General features: G+C 47.7%; 1 protein-coding gene across 4 annotated transcripts in view; it reads right to left on the bottom strand.

Moving 5' to 3' along the window:
* The window catches only part of CAMTA1 (calmodulin binding transcription activator 1), a 913,014-nt gene that overhangs the window by 60,140 nt on the left and 828,085 nt on the right, over positions 1 to 24,789 (bottom strand). The window contains exon 1 of one of the 4 annotated variants that reach the window (XM_043531568.1): positions 12,670 to 12,746. The exons of 2 other annotated variants lie outside the window; for them this stretch is intronic. The gene's annotated coding sequence lies outside the window, so the exon portion shown is untranslated. Of the gene's footprint in view, positions 1 to 12,669; positions 12,747 to 24,789 lie in introns of those variants that run through there. One more of the 4 variants, XM_043531566.1, reaches the window with a different exon arrangement.

Below are 24,789 nucleotides of genomic sequence, written 5' to 3'. Positions count from 1 at the left end.
GCAGGTGGGTATTGTAGTTGTAAGAATGCTTGATAGAGATCTTGTAGGTGTTTGTCTCTGTCTGAGGGGTTGGAGCAAATGCGGTTGTATCGCAGAGCTTGGCTGTAGACGATGGATCGTGTGGTGTGGTCAGGGTGAAAGCTGGAGGCATGTAGGTAGGAATAGCGGTCAGTAGGTTTCCGGTATAGGGTGGTGTTGATGTGACCATCGTTTATTAGCACTGTAGTGTCCAGGAAGTGGATCTCTTGTGTGGACTGGACCAGGCTGAGGTTGATGGTGGGATGGAAATTGTTGAAATCATGGTGGAATTCCTCAAGGGCTTCTTTTCCATGGGTCCAGATGATGAAGATGTCATCAATATAGCGCAAGTAAAGTAGGGGCGTTAGGGGACGAGAGCTGAGGAAGCGTTGTTCTAAATCAGCCATAAAAATGTTGGCATACTGTGGGGCCATGCGGGTACCCATAGCAGTGCCGCTGATCTGAAGGTATACATTGTCCCCAAATGTAAAATAGTTATGGGTAAGGACAAAGTCACAAAGTTCAGCCACCAGGTTAGCCGTGACATTATCGGGGATAGTGTTCTTGATGGGTTGTAGTCCATCTTTGTGTGGAATGTTGGTGTAGAGGGCTTCTACATCCATAGTGGCCAGGATGGTGTTATCAGGAAGATCACCAATGGATTGTAGTTTCCTCAGGAAGTCAGTGGTGTCTCGAAGGTAGCTGGGAGTGCTGGTAGCGTAGGGCCTGAGGAGTGAGTCTACATAGCCGGACAATCCTGCTGTCAGGGTGCCAATGCCTGAGATGATGGGGCGCCCAGGATTTCCAGGTTTATGGATCTTGGGTAGTAGATAGAATATCCCAGGTCGGGGTTCCAGGGGTGTGTCTGTGCGGATTTGATCTTGTGCTTTTTCAGGAAGTTTCTTGAGCAAATGCTGTAGATGCTTTTGGTAACTCTCAGTGGGATCAGAGGGTAATGGCTTGTAGAAAGTGGTGTTGGAGAGCTGCTGAGCAGCCTCTTGTTCATATTCCGACCTATTCATGATGACAACAGCACCTCCTTTGTCAGCCTTTTTGATTATGATGTCAGAGTTGTTTCTGAGGCTGTGGATGGCATTGTGTTCTGCACGGCTGAGGTTATGGGGCAAGTGATGCTGCTTTTCTACAATTTCAGCCCGTGCACGTCGGCGGAAGCACTCTATGTAGAAGTCCAGTCTGCTGTTTCGACCTTCAGGAGGAGTCCACCTAGAATCCTTTTTTTTTGTAATGTTGGTAGGCAGGCCTCTGTGGATCATTATGTTGTTCAGAGGTAGGTTCTATGCTAGCCTTCAAGAATTTATCCTGTGTTTTTTCTTAAAAACTGGTCCAAACCCACCCCTTTCCTGATCCATCAGATAAGGATACTTGGATCTTCCATAATATCTTTCATCTGCAGACTATCACTATCATTATCCCCATTATACAGATGGGGAAACAGACACAAAGGGAGGAAGTGGCTTTTCCCAGGTCTCACAGGGTATGTATACACAGCAACTGGACACCCATGGGTGGCCTACAAAGTGGGAGGGTCCCAGAGCTCGGGCTCCAGCCTGAGCCCGGAAGCGTACACAGCAGTGAAACAGCCCTGCAGTCTGAGTCCCGCAAGTCCAAGCTGGCTGGCACAGGCCAGCCATGGGTTTTTCTTTGTAGTGTAGACATACCCACAGACAGCGAGCGGCAATCCCTGTAATAGTATCCAGGTTTCCCAAGCAGCCTCTACTCAAATCTCTGGACAGGGCTCCACAGGGGCACCCAACATTTGCACTGCTCAAGGGCACAGTTTGACTTACAAGGAGTCTGAAGTATAGACTGTAGAACTGTATCCTGATGAAGAAGTTACTTGCCTTGTGCAGTAACGATGGTTCTTTGAGACATCTCTCTCTATGGGTGCTCCACTGTAGGTGTGCTTGTGTCCCTGCACTGCTGACTGGAGAACTTCGGTAGCAGGTCCGTTAGGCCCGCACATGCGCTGTCTCCCCCCGTGCCCTGCCACGAAGCTAGTCAGCATGTGCAGACTAACCCCCCTCAGTTCTTTCTCTAAAGTAGAGTCATTGACAAGAACTCTGGAGTAGAGGGGAAGAGGCTGGGTTGTGGAACACATCTTGAAGAACCATCGTTACTGCTTATGTCCTTATGCACAAGGTGAACAACAACTTCTTCTTGGAGTAGTGTCCCATGGCTGTTCCATTGTGGGGACTCCCGAGCAGTATCCCTACCAGAGGGCTGGGGCTTCGGAGTCAGGTCAGTTACATATGACAATACTGTGGAGCCAAAGATGGCATTGGAAGGGGAGTCCCCAGTGATCACAGTGTTCTGCAAAGGTGTGGACTGACAGCCACGTCACCATGCTACAGATTTCTGAGATAGGGACATTCTTGAAGGCAGCAACAGATGAAGAGATCGACCTCATGGAGAGTGTGCGAATACTGTCTGGACGGGTCATATTGCAACCCTAACAACATTGTCTAATGCAGTTCGAGACACACTTAGAAAGCCTCTGGGCTGATATTGCTGAGCCCTTGGATCTTTCCGTAATAGCATAGGAAAAGCATAGGAGACTTCCAGAAAGCCTTTGTCCTATTCAGGTAAAAAGCTAGGGTTCTCCTGACCTCTACTGTGTGTAATACAGCCTCCCTGTTATCACAGTGAGGCTTCGGGTAGAAAATTGGAAGGTGAATCAATTGGTTCATGTGGAACAGGGAGGTTACCTTAGGGATGAATTTTGGATGTGGCCTGAGCGTAACCTTGTCCTGAGAGAATACTCTGTAGGGGGATATGCCATCAGAGCCGCCATTTCTCTTGTTCTCCTAGCCGAGGTGATTGCTATTCCCTTTAGTGTCTCACCAGGGCTCTGGCTAGTTGTGTTCATAGAGGCTGCAAAATAATGGTTCGTTCGTTGGCAATTCAGAGACATTAAATTTCCTGAGTACGACAGGAAGTGGAATTAAACCTTCCAATAGCTCTAGGTCACTGGCAATACTGATATGAAAATATGTCTATTAGGTATCATTAATAGTTAATAGAGAACCCGGGGTGCCATCCTCCACACAGCCATTTTTCCAGATGAATAATTTTGTCATGTAAATAGCCATAATAAAGCTCCTACATAGTGGAAACTTCAAAATGCCTTACATGTAATGTTGCTATAATCAGGCAGCAGGCTTATGTGGCTACAGACAGATTGAAATGGCTTGTTAAGAATCAAGGTTCCAGTAGGCATCCCCCCTGCCTCCCAGCCTAGGAGCTGGACCTGATGGCTGCTTCTGGGGCGCAGCGTGGAGCCAGGACAGGTAGGGACTAGCCTGCCTAAGCTCCACAGCACCGCCAACTGGACTTTTAATGGCCCAGTTGGTGGCGCTGACCGGACCGGAGCCGGCAGGATCCCTTTTCGACTGGGTGTTCTGGTTGAAAACCGGACACCTGGCCTCCCTACCTGCCCTGGCCCCACGCTGTTCCCGGAAGTGCCCAGCATGTCCAGCCCCTAGATGGAGGGGCAGCCAAGGGGCTCTGTAACAGGCATGCTGCCCACACCCGCAGGCGCCGCCCCTACAGCTCCCATTGGCCACAGTTCCCTGATGGCCCCTCCACCCAGAAGACTTGCCGCAGTCCAGATTAAATTAAGTAGAGAGCCGGATCTGGCCTGTGGACCAGATGTTCCCCACCCCTGTAGTAGAGGAAAGATTGATATTCAAACTTTTTATGTTATTTTAAAAGATCTTAGTAATTTATGCTTGCACATATCTCCGCTAAGATGGTGAAAGTACATTTACTGTTAAACTGCCTATTCCAATGTCTGGAAAGAGCTGGTCACATGGTGTTGGCATCCATCCTATTTGCAGGTACCCCTGCATTATAGGTAGCTAAAACCCTTTCAGTACTATTCTAATGCTACTCTTCCATTTAAAGCAATTGCTGCAGCTGCTACAGGGATTCTGTGCCATTGTGAACTGGATGAGGGTTGGCTGACAGACACTCTTAAGATATGATCCATGTTATGAAGAAGTTGAGAATGGGAAATGACGGCCAAGGAAGGAGTATTACAGAAAAGGATCTGGGGATCATAGTGGATCACAAGTTAAATATGAACTGTTTAACACTGCTGCTGCAAAAAAGCAAACATTATTCTGGGATGTATTATCAGGACTGTTGTAAACAAGACAGGAGAAGTAATTCTTCCGTTCTACTCCACACTGATTATGCCTCAACTGGAGTATTGTGTCCAGTTCTGGGCGCCACATTTCAGGAAGGATGTGGACAAACTGAAGGAAGTCCAGAAAAGAGCAACAAAAATGATTAAAGGTCTAGAAAACATGACCTATGAGGGAAGATTGAAAAAATTGGGTTTGTTCAGTTGGAAAAGAGAAGACTCAGAGGGGATACGATACAGTTTTCTAGTACATAAAAGGTTGTTACAAGGAGAAGGGAGAAAAATTGTTCTTGTTAACCTCTGAGGATAGGACAAGAAGCAATGGGCTGAAATAGCAGCAAGGGCGATTTAAGTTGGACATCAGGAAAAACTTCCTACTGTCAGGCGGTTAAGCCCTGGAATAAATTGCCCAGGGAGGTTGTGGAATCTGCATCCTTGGAGATTTTTAAGAGCTGGTTAGACAAACACCTGTCACAGATGGTCTAGATAATACTTAGTCCTGCCATGAGTGCAGGGGACTGGACTAGATGACCTCTTGAGGCCCTTTCCAGTCCTGCAATTCTATGAATCCATGTCTCACTCACCTGCTCTGCAAGAAAGAGCTGCTGGTATTGAGTAGTGCAGTGTTCTAAATATGCTATTTCTGTCCTTAAGGCTACCTCTAATTTAATAAAAAAATGAAGAAACCTTCTGCAGTGCCTCTCAAACCAGACGCTATGAGACAGCACTTTGTACAAATTAAGATACAGGCACCACTCCTCCTGATGGGAGCTTGGATTATAAGAATCAACAGTTTTCCACAGGAGGTTCCATCTCAGGTTTGAGGCTCAACTGTTACCCAACTATTAAAACAATGTGAAGCGAACACTGCTGCCTACTAGCAACTCAAATGCTCGTGTTCAACTTCCAAAACTCTTAACTGACAGTGTGCCCTGCAGCCAAAGGAATCCACCAGTGGTAACTGGGGTTTGATCACAGCACCATTTTTTATGGACATTAGGATTTTTTCCCTCTGTTTTCCAGAAACTAATAAAGCAAGCAGATCAAGACATGCAGCATTAGATCATCTAACACATGCTTGGGGCCAATGGAGGACAGTTTACTACAATACTACTCGGTCTTTGCTCCTGTATTATAGATAGGGCCCTACCCAATTCAAGACTATGAAAAAAGCATCACGGACCGTGAAACTGGTCTTCACTATGAAATCTGCCGGGGACGGGCAGGACCAGGGGCACGACAGCTGGGGCTCCTACCATGTGCCGGGCTCCATCTGCTAGTCCAGACTTCCTCTTCTCCTGCAGGGGCTGCTATCTGGGCCAGGTCAGACCCACATCTGGGAACCTCCCTTGATCGTAAGAAGCTCTGTGGCTACAGCCTATACAGGCCCCCAACTTCCACAAAGGTTTGGCACCCTTGCCCTCAGCTCTGCCCTCCCCAGCTCCGGATCCAGCACTCAGGCATATAAAGGGCCTTGGACTAGCTGGGGAAGTGGGGTCGGGGGGGGGGTGGTAAAAAGGGAACCACAGCGTCCCCTGGCCACGAGGCCCTGGGCAGTCACATGCCCGTAAGGCTAGCCCTGCCCCTGCCCAACAAGCGATGACCCGCTATACCATGGCCCGCTGCTCTCTGGCTGTCCAGCTCTGAAGGCAGCACCTCCATCAGCAGCAGCGCAGAAGTAAGGGTGCAATAATGCGACCTCCCCACAACACTCTTTGGATCGGAACCCCCATGGTTATAACCATGAAATTTAAGATGTAAATATCTGAAACTGTGAAACTGAGGATTTTTAAAAGTCTATGACCATAAAATTGACCAAAATAGAATATGAATTTGATAGGGCCCTAAATGATAGATTACCCTGCAATTTACCTTAAAAGACTTGCAAAACACTTCTATACAGATCCCTGTGAATTCCATCTGGACTGACTGCCCCTGAGGAATTCTCTCTGGAGGAACAAATGCTTGTGAATATAACAGTAGCAATTTTGTTAGCACAATATTAGTATCACCAGGTCTTACGTAAAAGAATTTAAATAGACTGAATTAGGGATATCAATAGGATAACAACAATAGATAATGAACGGTTTTCACAAGTATTTGCTCCTCTGGACAGTATTCCCCAACATCACACAGAATAAATTTAGATGGATTCTGTACTTCAGATTCTAAGATCTGAGTGAACCTCCAACTGTCGATATGTCTGGATAGGTGTATAACCCTAAGCGTAGCAGTGCCTTGGGGCAAGTGTGCACATTCCTGTACAACTAGGAACTGTAGTTATAGGTCACTCACCTGCTCCTAGTCATGTGCCTTACACAAATTTTCATATAAGGCTTTTCTGCCTCTTAGGGTATATCTACACTGCAACTGGCCATCTACAGGTGTAGACAATCCGGTTTTGGCTGCAGCGTGAGCTCTGGGACTCTCCCACCTTTCAGGGTCATAGAGCCTGGGCTCCAGACCAAGTCCAGACATCTACACTGCAATTAAACAACCCCACAGCCCAAGCCCCCTGAGTCTGAGTCAGCTAGCACAGGCCAGCCACGGTTTTTAATTGCAGGGTAGACATAGCCTTAGGTATGTCACACTGCAAGTGAAGGTGTGATTGTAGAGTGCGTAGGCACATCCACTCCAGCCTTAATCTTGCTAGCATGGGTAACAATAGTAGTGAACATGAGGCAGTGTGGGCTAGCTGCCCCAGTACAGCCCTGCTGAGGAGCCATGGTACACACTCAGGTTGCTAGTCTGTGGCGGCATAGGCTACAGCACAAGCTAGCAACCCAAGTATGTACGCAGGGTCCTTGGTGGAGCTGTACTGGGGTGGCTAGCCCACTGTGAAGTCTTGCTGCCACATTTTCACTACTTTGATACCCTCAGTAGCTAGATTAAAGCTAGCTTACTCCTGCTATAATCACAACTTCCTTTGCTGGGCAGACATACCTTTAGGAAGGGGAGCAGACAGAACAGATTCAGGATCACGGAAGGGACTCTCTACACTTGTCAGACTCCTGAGAGGAGGGAGAAGCCTAGTCTCCTGGGCTTTATAGACCTTCCCAGCTAAGGGCTGGACATGGTTCTGGGGGCCGCGAGACTGTTTGGGTTGATCTGTTTTGAATCTTAGGTTCTAAGTTAACAAAGTATGCTTATAAAATTTGCAGATGAGACCAAACCGGGAGGGGTTGTAAGTACTTTGGAGGACAGGTTTAAAATTCATGACAAATTGGAGAATTGGTCTGAATTCAGCACGATGAAAATTCAATAAAGACAAGTGCAAAGCACTTCACCTACAAAGGAAAAATCAAATGCACAACTACAAAACGGAGAATAACTGTCTAGGTGATAGTACTGCTGAAAGGAGTCTGGGGGTTATAGTGGACCACAAACCGAATATGAGTCGTCAATGTGATGCAATTGCAAAAAAAAGACTAATATGATTCTGGGGTGTATTAATAGGAGTGTTGCATGTAAGACACAGAATGTAATTGTCCCACTCTACTCAGCACTGTTGAGGCCCCAGTTGGAGTACTGTGTCCAATTCTGGGCATAACAATTTAGGAAGCTTGTGGACAAACTGAAAAAAGAGTCCACAGGTGAGCAACAAAAAAGATAAAAGGTTTAGAAAACCTCACCTACGAGGAAAAGCTGAAAAAACTGTACATGTTTAGTCTTGAGAAAAGACGACTGAGGGACAACCTGATAACAGTCTTCCAATATCTTATGGGCTGTTATAAAGAACACAGTGAACAATTGTTCTCCATGACTAGGAATGGACTTAGTCTACACTGCAGCAAGGGACGTTTAGGTTAGCTATTAGGAAAAACTTTCTAACTATAAAGGTAATTCTGAAAAAGGATTCCAAGGAAGATTGTGGAATCCTCATCATTGGAGGTTTTTAAGAACAGGTTGGACAAAAAACTTGTCAGGGATGGTCTATGTCTACTTGGTCCTGCCACAGCGCAGGGGACTAGACTTAATGACCCTCAAGGTCCCTTCCAGCCCTACATTTCTATGTTTCTATGAAGAGCCCTGGGCAAAGGAACTGGAACTCAGCCATTGTCTGGAGTGTGATGGTCAGCCCATCAGCTTACACTGCATAATGAAGAAAAGTTTAGTTGTGCTGTTCATAGCTGCTGTAAGCAGGTACCTGCTGCAAGCAGGTACCTGCTGCAGCTTCAATCTATTTGCACCTTAAAGCACTAAGGCTCAGATTTTAGGAGTTGCTTCACTCAAAGATGCAAGGCCTAGCTGGTTTAGGAACCTAAATCTCATCAACAGGGATTTAGGCACTTAGGAGCCTAAATACCATCAACTGTAGATTTCTGAAAATGAGATTTAGGCTCCTAAATCTGCTAGGAATTGCGACACTGAGTGCAGTAATGCCTAAATACTGTTATAAATCTGGACCTAAAACTAGAAGAAGCAGATTGACTATGTAAAAAGAACAGGAGTACTTGTGGCACCTTAGAGACTAACAAATTTATTAGAGTATAAGCTTTCGTGGGCTACAGCCCACTTCATCGGATGCATAGAATGGAACATATAGTAAGAAAATATATATATATACACACACACACACACACACACACACCCCTATATATATATACACACACACACATACAGAGAAAGTGGAAGTTGCCATACAAACTGTAAGAGGCTAATTAGTTAAGATGAGCTATTATCAGCAGGAGAAAAAAAGTCTGTAGTTAAAATAAAACTGTGGCTGCCTAGCTATTTCAAGAGGATGACAAAATACTTAAAACCAGCACAAATTCAGAGGCTGTACGTCTGTGTTTTACTAGGAGACTTCTCCATATTCATCTTGTAGCTTTGAAAAACACTTCTATTTTAGTGTACCAAACAGTGTGAGGGATATCACTCAGCCCTATGCTTTTAGTGCTTTGGATGTTTCTGGAGCATAATATCCAAGCACTAACTTTTTATACTTTGAAATATTTTGGAAGGGATTGAATAATCTGTTATATAAAATACTCTGTTTAACACCAAAAGCTGATGTTTGCATTGGATAACAGAACCTGAAAGGAAGTTTGCCCTGAATTTATTATAGGTTGAATGAATCTAAACACCTTGGGTGAAACCCCCCATAGAAGTCAATGGGACCAGGATTTCATCTCTTATTTACAGCTTTCAATTTAAGTTTTTCAGAGCACTCAGCTCAGTTATTCACATTTGCAGTGAGCTTTCTTTTGTGTATTAGGCTCTTGCATTATTGTCATGGCAGCCCCACACAGCTACAGGTACTCAGTCTTCTCCTCCGGGGCTCTTTATTTCACATCAGGGGCCCATGGGTGCCACAATTATATAAATATTTAAATCGGGAGTCCTACGTACAGTTTTACACTTGAGAAAAGAAAAGGAGTACTTGTGGCACCTTAGAGACCAACCAATTTATTTGAGCATAAGCTTTCGTGAGCTACAGCTCACCTCACAAAAGCTTATGCTCAAATAAATTGGTTAGTCTCTAAGGTGCCACAAGTACTTCTTTTCTTTTTGCGAATACAGACTAACACGGCTGCTACTCTGAACACTTGAGAAAGTTCACCAACTAACTTCTACAATATGTTGTGTGAAGTCATTAAAATACTTTGACCAATTTTTATATTAATCTCTTGAAATTTAAGCTTTATTCTCAAATGGAAGTGGTTTGTAAGGAGCAATTTTATTAAAGAGGGAAATCCCAAGTTTCTAGCTCTATTCATTGCATGTCTTAGAGTCCTAAAAGCGATTTAAATAAATTGTTTAGCTCTATATTTACTGGAGAAAGGGAATCTTTAAAAATGTGAGACCAGCAATGACTCAATAAAACAGCCAGGGGCAGGCCTGCAAAAAATATTTAAAATATACTCGGGGTTTCCTTGTAATCCTATTTCATGCAAAAGAAGAACACAGATGCTCACGGTTACCCAGTGTCATTTGACACTGAAGTTTACTTGTACAACTTTTGTTTTCTTACACAAATGCAATGAGAACATGATAAATACTTGCCTCCTTCTGGAAATGGTTTTTACATTATTTTGAATAAACAAAGGAGGTTGCAACCACAGAGTCTCTCTCTCTCTCTCTGTACAAATCTTGTTCTAATTTTGGTAAACTAATACATTCAACTACTTCAGAACATCCTCCCAATACACACACACACACACACCCCTAATTATTGATAATATGAAAAACACAAATGATGCTAGCTAAACACCTCAGCATTCAGCAGACTCTCAATCAGCATTAAACAAAAACAATCTTTGAACAGACAAAATGCCTGAATGCACTATCAAACATTAAGGATTCATTCATGCACTCAAAAAAAGCCATTAAACTGCTACACTTTTAAATGTAGTGAAAACACTATTCTCATTATTTCAAACTTTGCCATCACTATAGAAACAAAAATTATACAAACTACTAAACATATAGGGGGCATGTCTTAACTCCTTAGTGACTATTGGATGTCTCCCATATTGGTGTTTGAGGCAGCTTTTTCTAGTTTATATTATTTAAATAAGAACCCATATCAAATAATATTGCAAGTTATAATTATTTATTTAAATAATGTGTGTTCCCTAATAAAGTGATCTGCAGCTGCATTACTAGTTCAGGATGAAAGCTTCCGTTCCATTCCCCCCCCGCACTGCATGCGTCCGACGAAGTGAGCTGTAGCTCACAAAAGCTTCTGCTCACATAAATTTGTTAGTCTCTAAGGTGCCACAAGTACTCCTTTTCAGTTCCATTTGTAATTGACAAGAGCCCAAGGGCATTCCCACAACAAATGTATTGGGGACCTATTGGCAAATCACAAAGGAATAAAAAATGAAAGGGAATTAATACTGAACTACTGAACTTAAAAGCTACATGGTACAATCTGAGTGCCACAAGTACTCCTTTTCTTTTTGCGGATACAGACTAACACGGCTGCTACTATGAAACATTACTTAAAGTTGTATACCTTTGTCTATGGTCCTACAACAAATTAATTTTTATTTAAGCTCTCACTGGTAATTTAACTTTTATACTGAAAATTTCACTGTTATTATACATAGATAGCTATAGATATAAAGTTCCTTTTCTTTTCAGCTACATCGGAACCTTAGATGAGACTTTTTAAACACCTCTAGGTTATATTCTTAACTAGCCAAAAGGAAATCTACAACAACGGAATTACCCCATCATCACCATCACCATCCTCAGGAGATTTTCATAAGCATGCAGATGTCGCAGTCCGAAAGCACAGCATCTTTCCCCTCTGCCTGCGCACACCACCACCATTAAATTATACTCTGTAAGAAGGAATGTCATTCCCCCGTTAACATGCATGGGTAACGGTGCAACTAAGTCAGCTTAAATGCAAACACCACCACCTACAGCTGTAAATCCAGCTGTCCTGCAAGGAAAACATGAAAAAATAAGACACCGTGTCCTCCTTTTACAAAGAACTCTCAAAAATAAATCACTAAGGGAGCTGGTGGGAGCTGCAGCTTCTCACTGTCTCATAACAGGACCGCTACAATAATCTTTACAATTGCAGCTAGCCAAAGCCTGCCCCCCATTTCCTTCTCGGCGGGCTTCACGCACCGTCCCTCAGCCAAGCGCTCATGTGAGCGGCTCACGCCAATCGCGAGCTGGAATCATGACATCACCCCGCGCCGGCACCGGGAAACCTCCCAGCCTTTACAGTCAGGCTGAACCCAGGGCCACCCCAAGCGCCTGGACCAGCTCCTCGGGGCCCGGGGCGGGGCGCAGCAGAGCCCGCCACCCGGCTGCAAGCGCGGCTTGCCGGGTCCCTGCCCCGGCGAGCAGCGCCTCTGTCCGCACCACCCCGGGACGGAGAGCCAGCAAAGCTCAGTGAAGCGCCCCAAACCCGGGAGAAGTCCGAATGAGGCGTGTGGGCCCCCAGCTGCCGCGCCAATGAAGCGACTCCGCGAACAGGGGCCGGGCTCCCGCTGCCCAGCGGATCCCGCCTCGCTCCGCCTCATGTCCCCACGCTCCCGGCCGGGGCCTGGCCCCAGTCACCGAGCGGCAGCCGCTCAAGTCCGGGGGTTCCCTGGGCGAGCGCCCCGAGCCGCCGGGCGGGAGCCTGCCCCGGGTGCCGAGCCGAGCCGAGCCGGGCCGGGCTCCCACCGCGCGCGGCCCGGGGCAGCCGCTCCAGAGCCAGCAGCCCCGCCGAGAGCCGGCTCGGCGCCTCCGCGACGCCTCAGACCGGCCGCCCGCCGCCAAACCCCCGCCCGGCCCCTCACAGACCCTCCGGGCGCGCCGCCGGGCGGGGGCTGGGCAGCAACAGGTCTCCGGCCGCCCCGGCGCCGCGCCCCCGCCTCGCGCCCCGCCGGCTCCCCGCGCGCAGGACCCCGGGCCCGGCCGCCGCCGCCGCCTCCGCTCCGGCTTCCCCGGGGCAGCCGCCGCGCGCCGCCCGGCGAGACAAAGGGCGCGGGTCCCTCCCCGCGCCGGGCGGCAGCAGCCGCGCCGAGCGCACCTACCTCCGGGAGCAGCCGCGGCAGGGCTGGGAGGGGCGCGCTGCTCCCCCTGCCGCAGAGCCCCGCGCCGCCCCCGCCCCGCACCTCCGGCCCGCGCCGCGCGGGGCCCCGGCGCCCCAGGCCCGGCCGCCGCCAGCACGTGTCCAGGTAAACAGCGCTCGGGTTGGGCCGCCCCCGGCCGGCCGCCCCCCCGCGCCGAGCCCGCAATGCAGCCGCCCGGGGCCCGCCCGCATTATGACAAACCCTGGCCGCGGCGCCGGGGGACGCGGCGGGGGAAGCTCGCGGAGCAGGGCCCGGGATCCCCCGGCCCCGGCAGCTGCCTCCCCATCGCTGCCTCCAGAAGCCCCCGCACGCTCTGCCCGCGCCTTCCAGTCTGTACCCCCGGCCCGGCCCGCCAGGGCCCCCTGCCTTGGGCTCCCAAAGCCCCGCACAGGTCAGCCCAGCAGGCGCCCCGATCCCCTGCCCTGGCCCGGCGGTCTGAGGCACATGTTGCTGTCTACACGGCCGGGAAAGCGAGTTTGTAAGGCGCTGGCTCAGCCGCCTTAGGCAGCTCTGTAGGTGCTGGAGCTCGGGGGGCTGTGGGTGCTGCCGCACCCCCGGGGCTTGAAATGGTTTCCTTTGTAAATAGGTTTTACAGTTTGGTTCAAGGGCTCTCAGCACCCCCACTATAAAAATTGTTCCAGCACCTCTGCGCACCTCCTTAAAATCGCAGCGCGAAGGTAACCCAGTTTTCACTCTGACAAGCAACTTAAATTCAGCTGCAAGCTCTCCTAGAGCATAAGCCAGAGGTGGCTAAACATCCTGACCCGTGGAGCTGCCTGTGACAAGCTGTAGCCCTTCAAGAGCCGGTGCACACCTGCTGGGCTCAGGGCTTCATCCCCACAGGCAGCACCTATCAGGACTCCGGGCTTCAGCCCCACTCCTGCTCGTCTTGGCAAGTGTGCCCCACATGGCTGAAGTCCCCAGACCCCCTTCCCTATTGGGCAGAAGCCCCTATCCCACCAGCCTGCTGCAAGGCAGAGGTCCTAAGCTTCCCCCCTCCAGTCTGGTAGGTAGAGAATGGGGAGGTTGTGGGGGGCGCCACAAGCCACACGTGAACGATAGAAGAGACGCATGGGGCTGGCGAGCCACAGTTTGGTCACCTTGGTATAGGATTTAATGGGGGCTGCTCAGCTGAGTTAAAAGCTGAGTTGTCTGTCTTCACTGCTATTTTAACCTGAGTTAAGAACACACCTTTTTTTTGGAGTGGAGACATTCAAGCAGTGGGGACAGCCCAGTGGAGTGAAGGGACAGGGGATGTGTATGGTGTAGATTAACGCTCCATGTACTGCTCCAGCTGCTGTACCCATGGGAAACTCTGACTTGTCTCTTTGCACTGCATGCCAATAGTTAGGGAGCAAGCTGGCATAGCCAGGAACTGTTTAAAATCCCATCTATACTACACCTTGTGATTATGCAATAGCCAGGTCCCCCCTCACTCATTGTAGTGCAGAGGCTGGGGAACTTAAATTCCATAAAGTCCCCTCAATTCTCCCATGACCTGTTTTTGCATCGGTTACCTGCTCAAACTCCTAGCTAAGTCCACACACAGCTTTTACAGTGGGATAGGAGCTATAACAGACACCATCCCCAACAGTGTGAGGAAGGGAAGATCCAAGGCTGGCCCTGTCATCAGACTGACGCAAATACAGCATCTCCATCTCTCACTCCTATCATTCCCTGATCGTAGGCAGCGCAACAAAAAATGATCTTGGGAAAATAAGCGCTAGAGCTGTATTGCTGGGCTGAAGGAGAGCTGAGGTGGGGCCCAGAGAGAACAATGGGAGACAAAACATTCTCAGGGGCTGGTCCATGACTGTGGAATGAACTCCCCAAGGAACTAAGGGCCATCACCAACCTCACCACCTTCCACTCCAAGTGGAAGGTGCAATTCTTTGTCCTTTAACTGCTCTAACAAATAAATAGCAACATATATATTTTTAAAAATCCAACCCCTAAAACCCTACCAACACAGGACACTCCACTGCACATTCTTCTCCCCTGGGGAGAGGATGAGAGAAAAACAACAACCCTTAGATGTGTAGTCAATTGCTTCATGCACTATCAGCAAGTCCTCAGATACTACACTGATGAGCATGGTATAAGACGCTATATAGAACAGAATGAAATGAAGAAAGGGGAAATTCAGGCTGAAGATCAGGAAAAACATTCTAAGAGTGAGTGCTACTGAGCTGCAGAATAGTACCTAAAGTGAAGTGCTGGAAGGCAGCACTGCCAGTGGAGGACATAAGGACCTAGGCCCCACTCCTGCAGACACCCACGTGTTTAACTTTACTGAGAAGAATGGTAATAAAGTTTCACAGATTCATAGAGTTTAAGGCCAGAAGAGACTATTATATTATCTAGTCTTAACCAGTTAACATATGCATAATTGTTTGCAGGATTGGGCTGTATTAGCCATTTTCATCTGTAATTTAAGAGGCACAAGAGTCATAGAGTTTAATGCCAGGAGGGACCTCTAGATCATCTAGTCCAGTGGTCCCCAACCTTTCTGTGGGAATAGCACAGAAGACTGTGGTGGGCGCCAGATACCCCGCCACTGAGAAGCGGCAGTGGAAAGAAGCACTGCAAAAGTGGATGGGAACCTGGGAGGCAGTGACCATGAGATGATCGAGTTCAGGATCCTGACACAGGGAAGAAAGGAAAGCAGCAGAATATGGACCCTGGACTTCAGAAAAGCAGACTTTGACAACCTCAGGGAACTGATGGGCATGATCCCCTGGGAGAATAACATGAGGGGGAAAGGAGTCCAGGAGAGCTGGCTGTATTTTAAAGAATCCTTACTGAGGTTACAGGGACAAACCATCCTGATGTGTAGAAAGAACAGTAAATATGGCAGGCGAACAGCTTGGCTTCACAGTGAAATCCTTGCTGATCTTAAACACAAAAAAGACGCTTACAAGAAGTGGAAGATTGGACAAATGACCAGGGAAGAGTATAAAAATATTGCTTGGGGATGCAGGAGTGAAATCAGGAAGGCCAAATCCCACCTGGAGTTGCAGCTAGCAAGAGATGTTAAGAGTAACAAGAAGGGTTTCTTCAGGTATGTTAGCAACAAGAAGAAAGTCAAGCAAAGTGTGGGCCCCTTACTGAATGAGGGAGGCTACCTAGTGACAGAGGATGTGGAAAAAGCTAATGTACTCAATGCTTTTTTTGCCTCTGTCTTCACGAACAAGGTCAGCTCCCAGACTGCTGCACTGGGCAGCACAGCATGGGGAGGAGGTGACCAGCCCTCTGAAGAAAGAAGTGGTTTGGGACTATTTAGAAAAGCTGGACGAGCACAAGTCCATGGGGCCGGATGCGCTGCATCCGAGAGTGCTAAAGGAGTTGGCGGATGTGACTGCAGAGCCATTGGGCATTATCTTTGAAAACTCATGGCGATCGGGGAAGGTCCCGGACGACTGGAAAAAGGCTAATGTAGTGCCCATCTTTAAAAAAGGGAAGGAGGAGGATCCTGGGAACTACAGGCCAGTCAGCCTCACCTCAGTCCCTGGAAAAATCATGGAGCAGGTCCTCAAGGAATCAATTCTGAAGCACTTAGAGAGGAAAGTGATCAGGAACAGTCAGCATGGATTCACCAAGGGCAAGTCATGCCTGACTAATCTAATTGCCTTCTATGACGAGATAACTGGCTCTGTGGATGAGGGGAAAGCAGTGGACGTGTTGTTCCTTGACTTTAGCAAAGCTTTTGACACGGTCTCCCACAGTATTCTTGCCAGAAAGTTAAAGAAGTATGGGCTGGATGAATGGACTATAAGGTGGATAGAAAGCTGGCTAGATTGTCGGGCTCAACGGGTAGTGATCAATGGCTCCATGTCTAGTTGGCAGCCGGTATCAAGTGGAGTGCCCCAGGGGTCGATCCTGGGGCCGGTTTTGTTCAATATCTTCCTTAATGATCAGGAGGATGGTGTGGGTTGCACCCTCAGCAAGTTTGCAGATGACACGAAACTGAGAGGAGAGTTAGATATGCTGGAGGGTAGGGGTAGGATACAGAAGGACCTAGACAAATTAGAGGATTGGGCCAAAAGAAATCTGATGAGGTTTAACAAGGACAAGTGCAGAGTCCTGCACTTAGGACGGAAGAATCCCATGCACCACTACAGACTAGGGACCGAATGGCTAGGCAGCAGTTCTGCAGAAAAGGACTTAGGGGTTACAGTGGACAAGAAGCTGGATATGAGTCAACAGTGTGCTGTTGTTGCCAAGAAGGCCAATGGCATTTTGGGATGTATAAGTAGGGGCACTGCCAGCAGATCGAGGGACGTGATCGTTCCCCTCTATTCGACATTGGTGAGGCCTCATCTGGAGTACTGTGTCCAGTTTGGGGCCCCACACTACAAGAAGGATGTGGAAAAAATGGAAAGCGTCCAGCGGAGCGCAACAAAAATGATTAGGGGACTGGAACACATGACTTATGAGGAGAGGCTGAGGGAACTGGGCTTGTTTAGTCTGCGGAAGAGAAGAATGAGGGGGGATTTGATAGCTGCTTTCAACTACCTGAAAGGGGGTTCCAAAGAGGATGGATTTAAACTGTTTTCAGTGTAGCACATTACAGAACAAGGAGTAATGGTCTCAAGTTGCAGTGGGGGAGGTTTAGGTTGGATATTAGGAAAAACTTTTTCACTTGGAGGGTGGTGAAACACTGGAATGCGTTACCTAGGGAGGTGGTGGAATCTCCTTCCTTAGAAGTTTTTAAGGTCAGGCTTGACAAAGCCCTGGCTGTGATGATTTGGTTGGGGATTGGTCCTGCTTTGAGCAGGGGGTTGGACTAGATGACCTCCTGAGGTCCCTTCCAAACCTGATATTCTATGATTGTCGTGGAAATGCCGCCGAGAAATGGCAATCCTTCTCGGCAGCATTTTAGCTGGCGGTTCTCTAGCGGCCGCGCTCAGCAGCGGCATTTCAGCGGCATGGTGTCCTGCAGGCACACATAACTGCCCCGGCAGGCACCATTGCGCCCGTGGGCACCGCATTGGGGACCCCTGATCTCGTCTGATCTCCTGTTTATCCCAACCTAGCACCACACCCATACTAAACCTAACAAGCAAATAAGACCAAAGCATTACAACCCAGAGGAGACTAGACTATAAGAGGGTGAATTAAGGCTGGTTTATCATGTTGGAATTTTTGCCCTAGTGCAAAAATGGGATATATTTATGATGCAAAAAAAAAAGAAGTGGGATATATTTATGATGCAAAAACCCATGGATGGAGGGGAAAAAAGGGTCTTAGTGATTTTTAAGCAGTTAGTCTTGTTTTGCTACAGTGTGACCAAAGCCACCCGACAGAAACTGCAGGGGGCCAGATAAATTGTTTAGTTTGGCCCCAATCCTGGAAGAGAGCTAGATGCAGATGTGGTGGTTCACTCCTGCACAACAATTCACAAGACTGGGGCCTTAGACCGTAAGAGCCCCCAAGCTTGTAACACCTGTCACTTTAAAAATTATATGCAAAGTGTTATGTTTGCACTAAGCACTATGTAAATAAGAAATAATTGAGATTTTTAATCATTCCTTACTTCCCTTCTGTGACAGACATGGCAATTTTCTGCAATATCCCGGACAAACCTTATTGAATTAAATTAAACCTTACTGAATTACTGTATCACCATGGGCCAGGGTTTGTATGTAATTCCATGGGGTAGGGTGACCACAGCCCACCAGGAACTAAAAACAGTGTAGGGTGATTCACTCAGGTTATAACACTTCCCCCAAGAGGTACCACTACCTGGAAAGGCTTGCTGGTTCAAACTAGATTCTCTTGATACCAATAGACCAAAAAGGACTTTCGGCTAAATAGCCAGAGTTTAAACTGACTCAAGGCCTGCTTTCTGATCCAGTAGACAAACAGGTCCTTCTGTCTAAGGGAGGCCCCAATCCTTCTACACAATCAGGCAGCAACAGAGAAAAAAAAAATACAGTATAGTGTTAAACATAAACTACTAAAAAAATAAAGGGAAAGCAGCATTTTTCTTCTTCGTAGTAAAGTTTCAAAGCTGTATTTAAGTCAATGTTCAGTTGTAAACTTTTGAAAGAACAACCGTAATGTTTTATTCTGAGTTACAAACATTTCAGAGTTACAAACAAAATCCATTCTGGAGGTGTTCGTAACTCTGAGGTTCTACGTTACAGTGTTTACAGTCTCTGAGGAGAAGGCAAAGCAGGCCTGCTGAGGCAGTTTGACTTGCTGGGAAATTCACAGTGTAGGCAGAGAGCTGTGCAACCTGGGAATGCTCCAGTCAGGAGGGAGAAAGACGTGTCTTTGCCCAAGAGAGGTGATAGCTAGGGAACTGGAAGCCTAAAAATGGGTGCCCTTGCTGGACCACAGAAGGGGAATACAGGTGCAGTTACCCCAAACTGTGACACCTTCTTCCTAGAATACCTCTTACATATCTTGGAACTCTTCAGTCTTGCTGTCTTAGTGTATTAATCTCTAGATGTGTGGTTCTTTGTAGCTGTACTGTATTTCACTTCTAACCCACAAATTAAAATGTTTACGAAATTCATTTCCCATACATTTTGAAAATGTCTCACCCATCTTAGATAGAAAGATGGAACATACTGCAGATACTGGTAGATAAATAGGAGCGTTAGGGTACGTCCACACTACAAGTGCTACAACTGTAGCTGTGCCGCTGTACGGTAAACACTTACTACGGCGATGGAAGGATTTTTTCTATCACTGTAATGAATCCACCCCCTTAAGAGGCAATAGGACGACGAAATAAATCTTCCGTCAACCTAGCGGTGTCTGCACGGGGCTTACATCAGCTTCACTAAGTCTCTCAGGGGTGTGAATTTTCTACTCCCTTGAGTGACGCAGCTAAGTTTTAGGTGAGTACCTGGCCTTTGTCTCTATGGATCTGATCCAAAGCCCACTGAAGCCAATGGAAAGAATCCCATTAACTTCAATGTGCTTTGCATTAGGCCCCGTAAACACCCTTAAAATACCACCACCACGAAATGTAGGTATTGTCAGTTTTAAATACTCAGCAATATAATTTGTGCTTTTGTAGAAAGTGTTGATATATGGCATGATACCCATTAGTGGGCTCACTGAGGGGAGATATAGAAAGTGCTTCTATGTAAAATACCAGAGTTAGTCCCAGCAGCTCATTTAATTTCTATTTTGTTAGGTAAAGTTGTTAGAACTGGGAGCAAACAATATAAGCACAACAGTTTCCAAAAACACAAACCATATTTCTTCGAAAACCATTAGTTTAAGCTAATGGAAAATTCCCTGACAAGTTTTGAAAGCAGTAGTTCCCACGTTGTGTTGCGTGGAGATCTGGCTGTTAATATGATAGGGGCTGCAAAATCATATTCAGAACAGATAAAAATACAATACTTTCCTAATCTTCCTTTTCCACTGTAATATACAGTGAGTGGGAGGGAATGTGGGCCATCACTGTGAAAGTTTGAGACTTGCTAATTGTAATTTTTATAAAGTCTAAGGCTATGTCTACACTACCGAGGTAAGTTGACCTACGCTACGCAACCTTAGGTTGAGTTACCGCGGGGTCTATAAACTCTCCCATAGACTTACCTTACTCTTCTCATCAGGGGTAGAGTACAGGGGTCGAATGGAGAGCAATCTGCTTCGATTTGGTGGGTCTTCACTAGACTGGCTAAATCGACCCCCGGTGGATCGATCTCAGAGTGTCGATCCCGGCTGTAGTGTAGACCTGCCCTTAGTTAACTAAAAGTGTCCACATGACAACTCACTTCAGACTACACGTTTAATACTGCCTAAATTACAGATACTGGGGGTGAGAGGAGAGACAGACAGACAAGTTCTTCAAGTGAAAAGGAAAAAAGGCAAACTAAACTCTGCTTGTATCAGCTCTCTGAAGCTCTTAAAGCTGCTTTAAACTAGATCTGTATTTAGTTATTCCATGTGTTAGCTCACAATGGCGATTATCCTTGAGCAATCTCGCAGGAAATTTATGATTTTAATAAACACTTGGAGATGAAAATACATGGTCCCACTTGAGGCTTCCCTTCCTGTGCAGTCCTACTTCTCTTTTCTAGCATCCGGAACATAGAGGAAAATGGGAATGAAGAAATTTTCCTTTTTCTGACAGTTTCTCGTTATAGCTCAAGTACTCACTTCAGGCCAAATTCAGCCCCAAAGTAAAGCGGGATCAATCTCCAGTTAAATCCTTGCTCCTACTTACAGCAGAGCTGACTTTGGCCCTTTGAGCTCATGAACTGGACAACTGGTTTCTGGCTCATAAGTTAAAAGTTCCCCTTATTTCAAATAAGGATGGAGGCTTCTCAAACTTATGGGAATTAGCACAGGGGAGGGTAAACTTTTTGACCAGAGGACCACATCTGAGTATGGAAATTGTATGGCAGGCCATGAATGGGGTTGGGGTGCAGCAGGGGGTGGGGGCTTTGGCTGGAGGTGTGGGCTCCAGGGTGGGGCCAGAAATGAGGAGTTCAGGGTGCGGGAGGGGGCTCCAGGCTGGGAGGTGGGGTGGGGTGGGGCGGGAGGGGTTCAGAAGGCAGGAGGGGGATCAGGGCTGAGGGCAGAGGGGGGTGAGGGCTCTGGGGATGAGGGTTTGGGGTGCAGGAGGGTGCTCCAGGCTGGGACTGAGGGGTTCAGAGGGTGAAAGGGGGATCAGGGCTGGGGTGGGGGGGTGGCTCAGGGGTGCAGGCTCTGGGTGGCACTTACCTCAAGCGGCTCCTGGAAGCAGTGGCATGTCCCCCCTCTGGCTCCTATGTGGAGGCCCGGCCAGGAGAGTCTGCTACATGTTGCCGCATCCACAGGCGCTGCCCCTGCAGCTCCCATTGGCTGCAGCTCCCAGCCAATGGGAGCTGCGAGGGCCGCGCTTGGGGCAGGGGCAGTGTGCGGAGCAGAGCCCCCTGGCTGCCCCTACATGTAGGAGCCAGAGTCGGGGGACATGCCGCTGCTTCTGGGAGCCGTGCGGAGCAGCCCCAGACCCTGCTCTGCAGCTGGAGTGCTGGAGCGGGGAAAGCCCCAGATCCTGCTCCCCAGCAGGAACTCGAGGGCCAGATCCGGCCCATGGGCCGCAGTCTGCCCACACCTGAATTAGCACATCACAAATAAGGGACCAAGTGACAAAGGACTATGATGTGAAAGGGGTCCCTCTTGTATGTGGTGCTTATGCAACTGGTGTCATCCAAGTATTTTTATTTGTTATTAGTAGAGTAAAAGAAAGGAAGAACCATTTAATCTCTATCTTTATTAAAATCATTATTTTTCCTGCAAGATCCATCTGGGAAAATCACCATTATTGTAAATCGCTTCTTTCAGAATGTGCATGGATCTTTGAAACAACTGAGGACACAGATACCCATGTTGGTAGGAGGATAGTTAAAGCACAAAGATGGAGAGTTAGTAACAGTACTTACTCTTAATAAAATCAATGATAAATCAATGCTAAAATGGTATTTGTTTGAATAGAATCTACTTGCTTGAATAAATAAATCAACATTGAAATACCCTCATAATTCCCCTAATCTATTGTTTGTTAGAATAATTGTTAGTTATTACCCAGGCCATTTACACTGTCACCGTACATGAATGGGCTGGATGCGGAATCACTCACACTGCTAAACTAGTTTCAAGAAACAAGAGACTGCCTACTTCAAGACAGAAGAGCCTTTACATCCTAAAGAGATAAGACAATGGATCCCCACCTCTCCTTAACATTAATCTCTCCCATGACTACTCCTACTCAAACTGAATCAACTGCAGCAAAATCAATGAGAAGTCCGAAAGCTTATGCCCAAATAAATCTGTTAGTCTTTAAGGTGCGACCGGACTCCTCATTGTTTTTGTGCATACTGTGACAAAGTTCCTCCTCTACCTTGGTGGGTCTTGCGCTTATTGGCAGATTTGCTCGCCTTGGAGCTTCACAGCAGCCCTCAGCGTGGCCGTTCTTCTGAACCCGCAGTCCAGGTCGACTCCTCCTGTGTCTACCAGGAGTTGGGAGGATTTGGGGGGAACCCGGGCCCGCCCTCTACTCTGGGTTCCAGCCCAGGGCCCTATGGAATGCAGCTGTCTAGACTGCCTCCTGAAACAGCTGTGCGACAGCTACAACTCCCTGGGCTACTTCCCCATGGCCTCCTCCCAACACCTTCTTTATCCTCACCACAGGACCTTCCTCCTGGTGTCTGCTAATGCTTGTACACCTCAGTCCTCCAACAGTCCGCGTTCTCACTCTCAGCTCCTAGTGCCTCTTGCTCCCAGCTCCTCACACACGCACCACAAACTGAAGTGAGCTCCTTTTTAAAACCCAGGTGCCCTGATTAGCCTGCCTTAATTGATTCTAGCAGCTTCTTGATTGGCTGCAGGTGTTCTAATCAGCCTGTCTTAATTGTCTCCAGAACAATCAGGAATCTTCCCTGTTACCTTACCCAGGGAAAAGGGACCTACTTAGCCTGGGGCTAATCTATCTGCCTGCTATTACTCTCCTGTAGCCATCTGGCCCGAACCTGTCACATATCCCCCCCCGCTCAACACTATGGGGTTGGGCAACTTGGGATGTCAGGCAGTGTACTCCTGACAAGCCATCTGTATTGCCATGGTGGCTTCCAGCCTGGTGTTGTATGGTGAATTGGAAAGGTTGTAGGGACAGGAACCATCTGGTCACCCTTGCATTCTTCTCTTTATTTCGCTGCATCCACTGGAGGGGTGCATGGTCGGTTACAAGGGTAAACCGTTGTCCCAGAAGGTAACAACATAGTGTTTCCATGGCCCATTTCACAGCTAGGCACTCTCTTTCAACCACGGCATACTTCTGCTCCCTCGGGAGGAGTTTCCTGCTGAGGTAGAGGATTGGGTGTTCTTCATCTCCGACTATCTGCGATAGGACAGCTCCCAATCCTACTTCAGATGCATCTGTTTGTAAAATGAATTCTTTGTTGAAGTCTGGGGCTATAAGCACAGGGTTATTGCAGAGGGCTGTCTGTAGATCCATGAATGCTTTCTCTGCGGCATCTGTCCACTTCACCATGTCTGGACCCCGGTCTTTTATCAGGTCTGTCAGGGGACTCGCTCTGGGAGCAAAATGGGGAATAAATCATTGGTAGTACCCCACCACACCCAGGAATGCCCGGACTTGCTTTTTCCGAGTCGGCCGGGGCCAATTTTGGATAGCCTCTTGTTTGTTTAGTTGGGGCTTGACCATGCCCCTTCCTACAATGTAGCCAAGGTATTTAGCCTCGGCTAGCCCTATAGCACACTTGGCTGGGTTGGCTGTGAGGCCAGCCTCTCTTAGCGTGTCCAGAACTGCTTCCACCTTTCCTAAGTGAGTTTCCCAGTCGGGGGTGTGAATAATCACATCATCCAAGTATGCCGCTGCATAACTGTTATGGGGCCATAGGAGCTTGTCCATAAGATACTGGAAGGTTGCAGGTGCCCCATGCAGTCCAAAAGGAAGAACAGTATATTGAAACAGACCCTCTGGTGTAGAGAATGCCGTCTTTTCTTTTGCATCTTTGGCAAGGGGAATCTGCCAGTATCCCTTTGTTAAATCAAGGGTGGTCAAAAATCGGGCATTGCCCAGGCAGTCAACTAATTCATCGATACGGGGTATGGGGTATGCATCGAATTTGGATCTCTCATTGAGCCGGCGAAAGTCATTACAAAACCTAGTGGTGCCATTGGGTTTGGGCACCAACACAATCGGGCTTGACCACTGACTGTGGGACTCTTCGATGACTCCCAGCTCCAACATCCTTTTTACCTCTGCCTTGATCTCCTCCCTTTTTGCTGCTGGGACCCGATAGGGCCTTAAATTACCTTTGCCCGAGGGTCTGTGATAATGTGGTGATATGCTTCGGTGGTCTGGCCTGATTTGGTTGAAAACACGTCCTGGTATCAGTTGATCATCTCAGTTACCTCCTTCTTCTGGTTTGGTGTCAGATCAGAGGATATCCTGATCTGCTCCTGCATGTTATTTCCCTGGATCGGGGTCTCTTGGGCCACTACACACGCCTCTCGTTGGTGCCAAGGCTTTAAGAGGTTAATGTGATAAATTTGTTCTTGTTTCTGGCGTCCTGGCTGCCGCACCTTGTAGGTTACTTCCCCCAC

The sequence above is a fragment of the Chelonia mydas genome, chromosome 18 (assembly GCF_015237465.2).
Source record: "Chelonia mydas isolate rCheMyd1 chromosome 18, rCheMyd1.pri.v2, whole genome shotgun sequence".
Taxonomy (NCBI): domain Eukaryota; kingdom Metazoa; phylum Chordata; order Testudines; family Cheloniidae; genus Chelonia; species Chelonia mydas.
The sequence above is the reverse complement of the archived record's forward strand: the minus strand, read 5'-3'. Positions and strand labels throughout refer to the sequence as shown.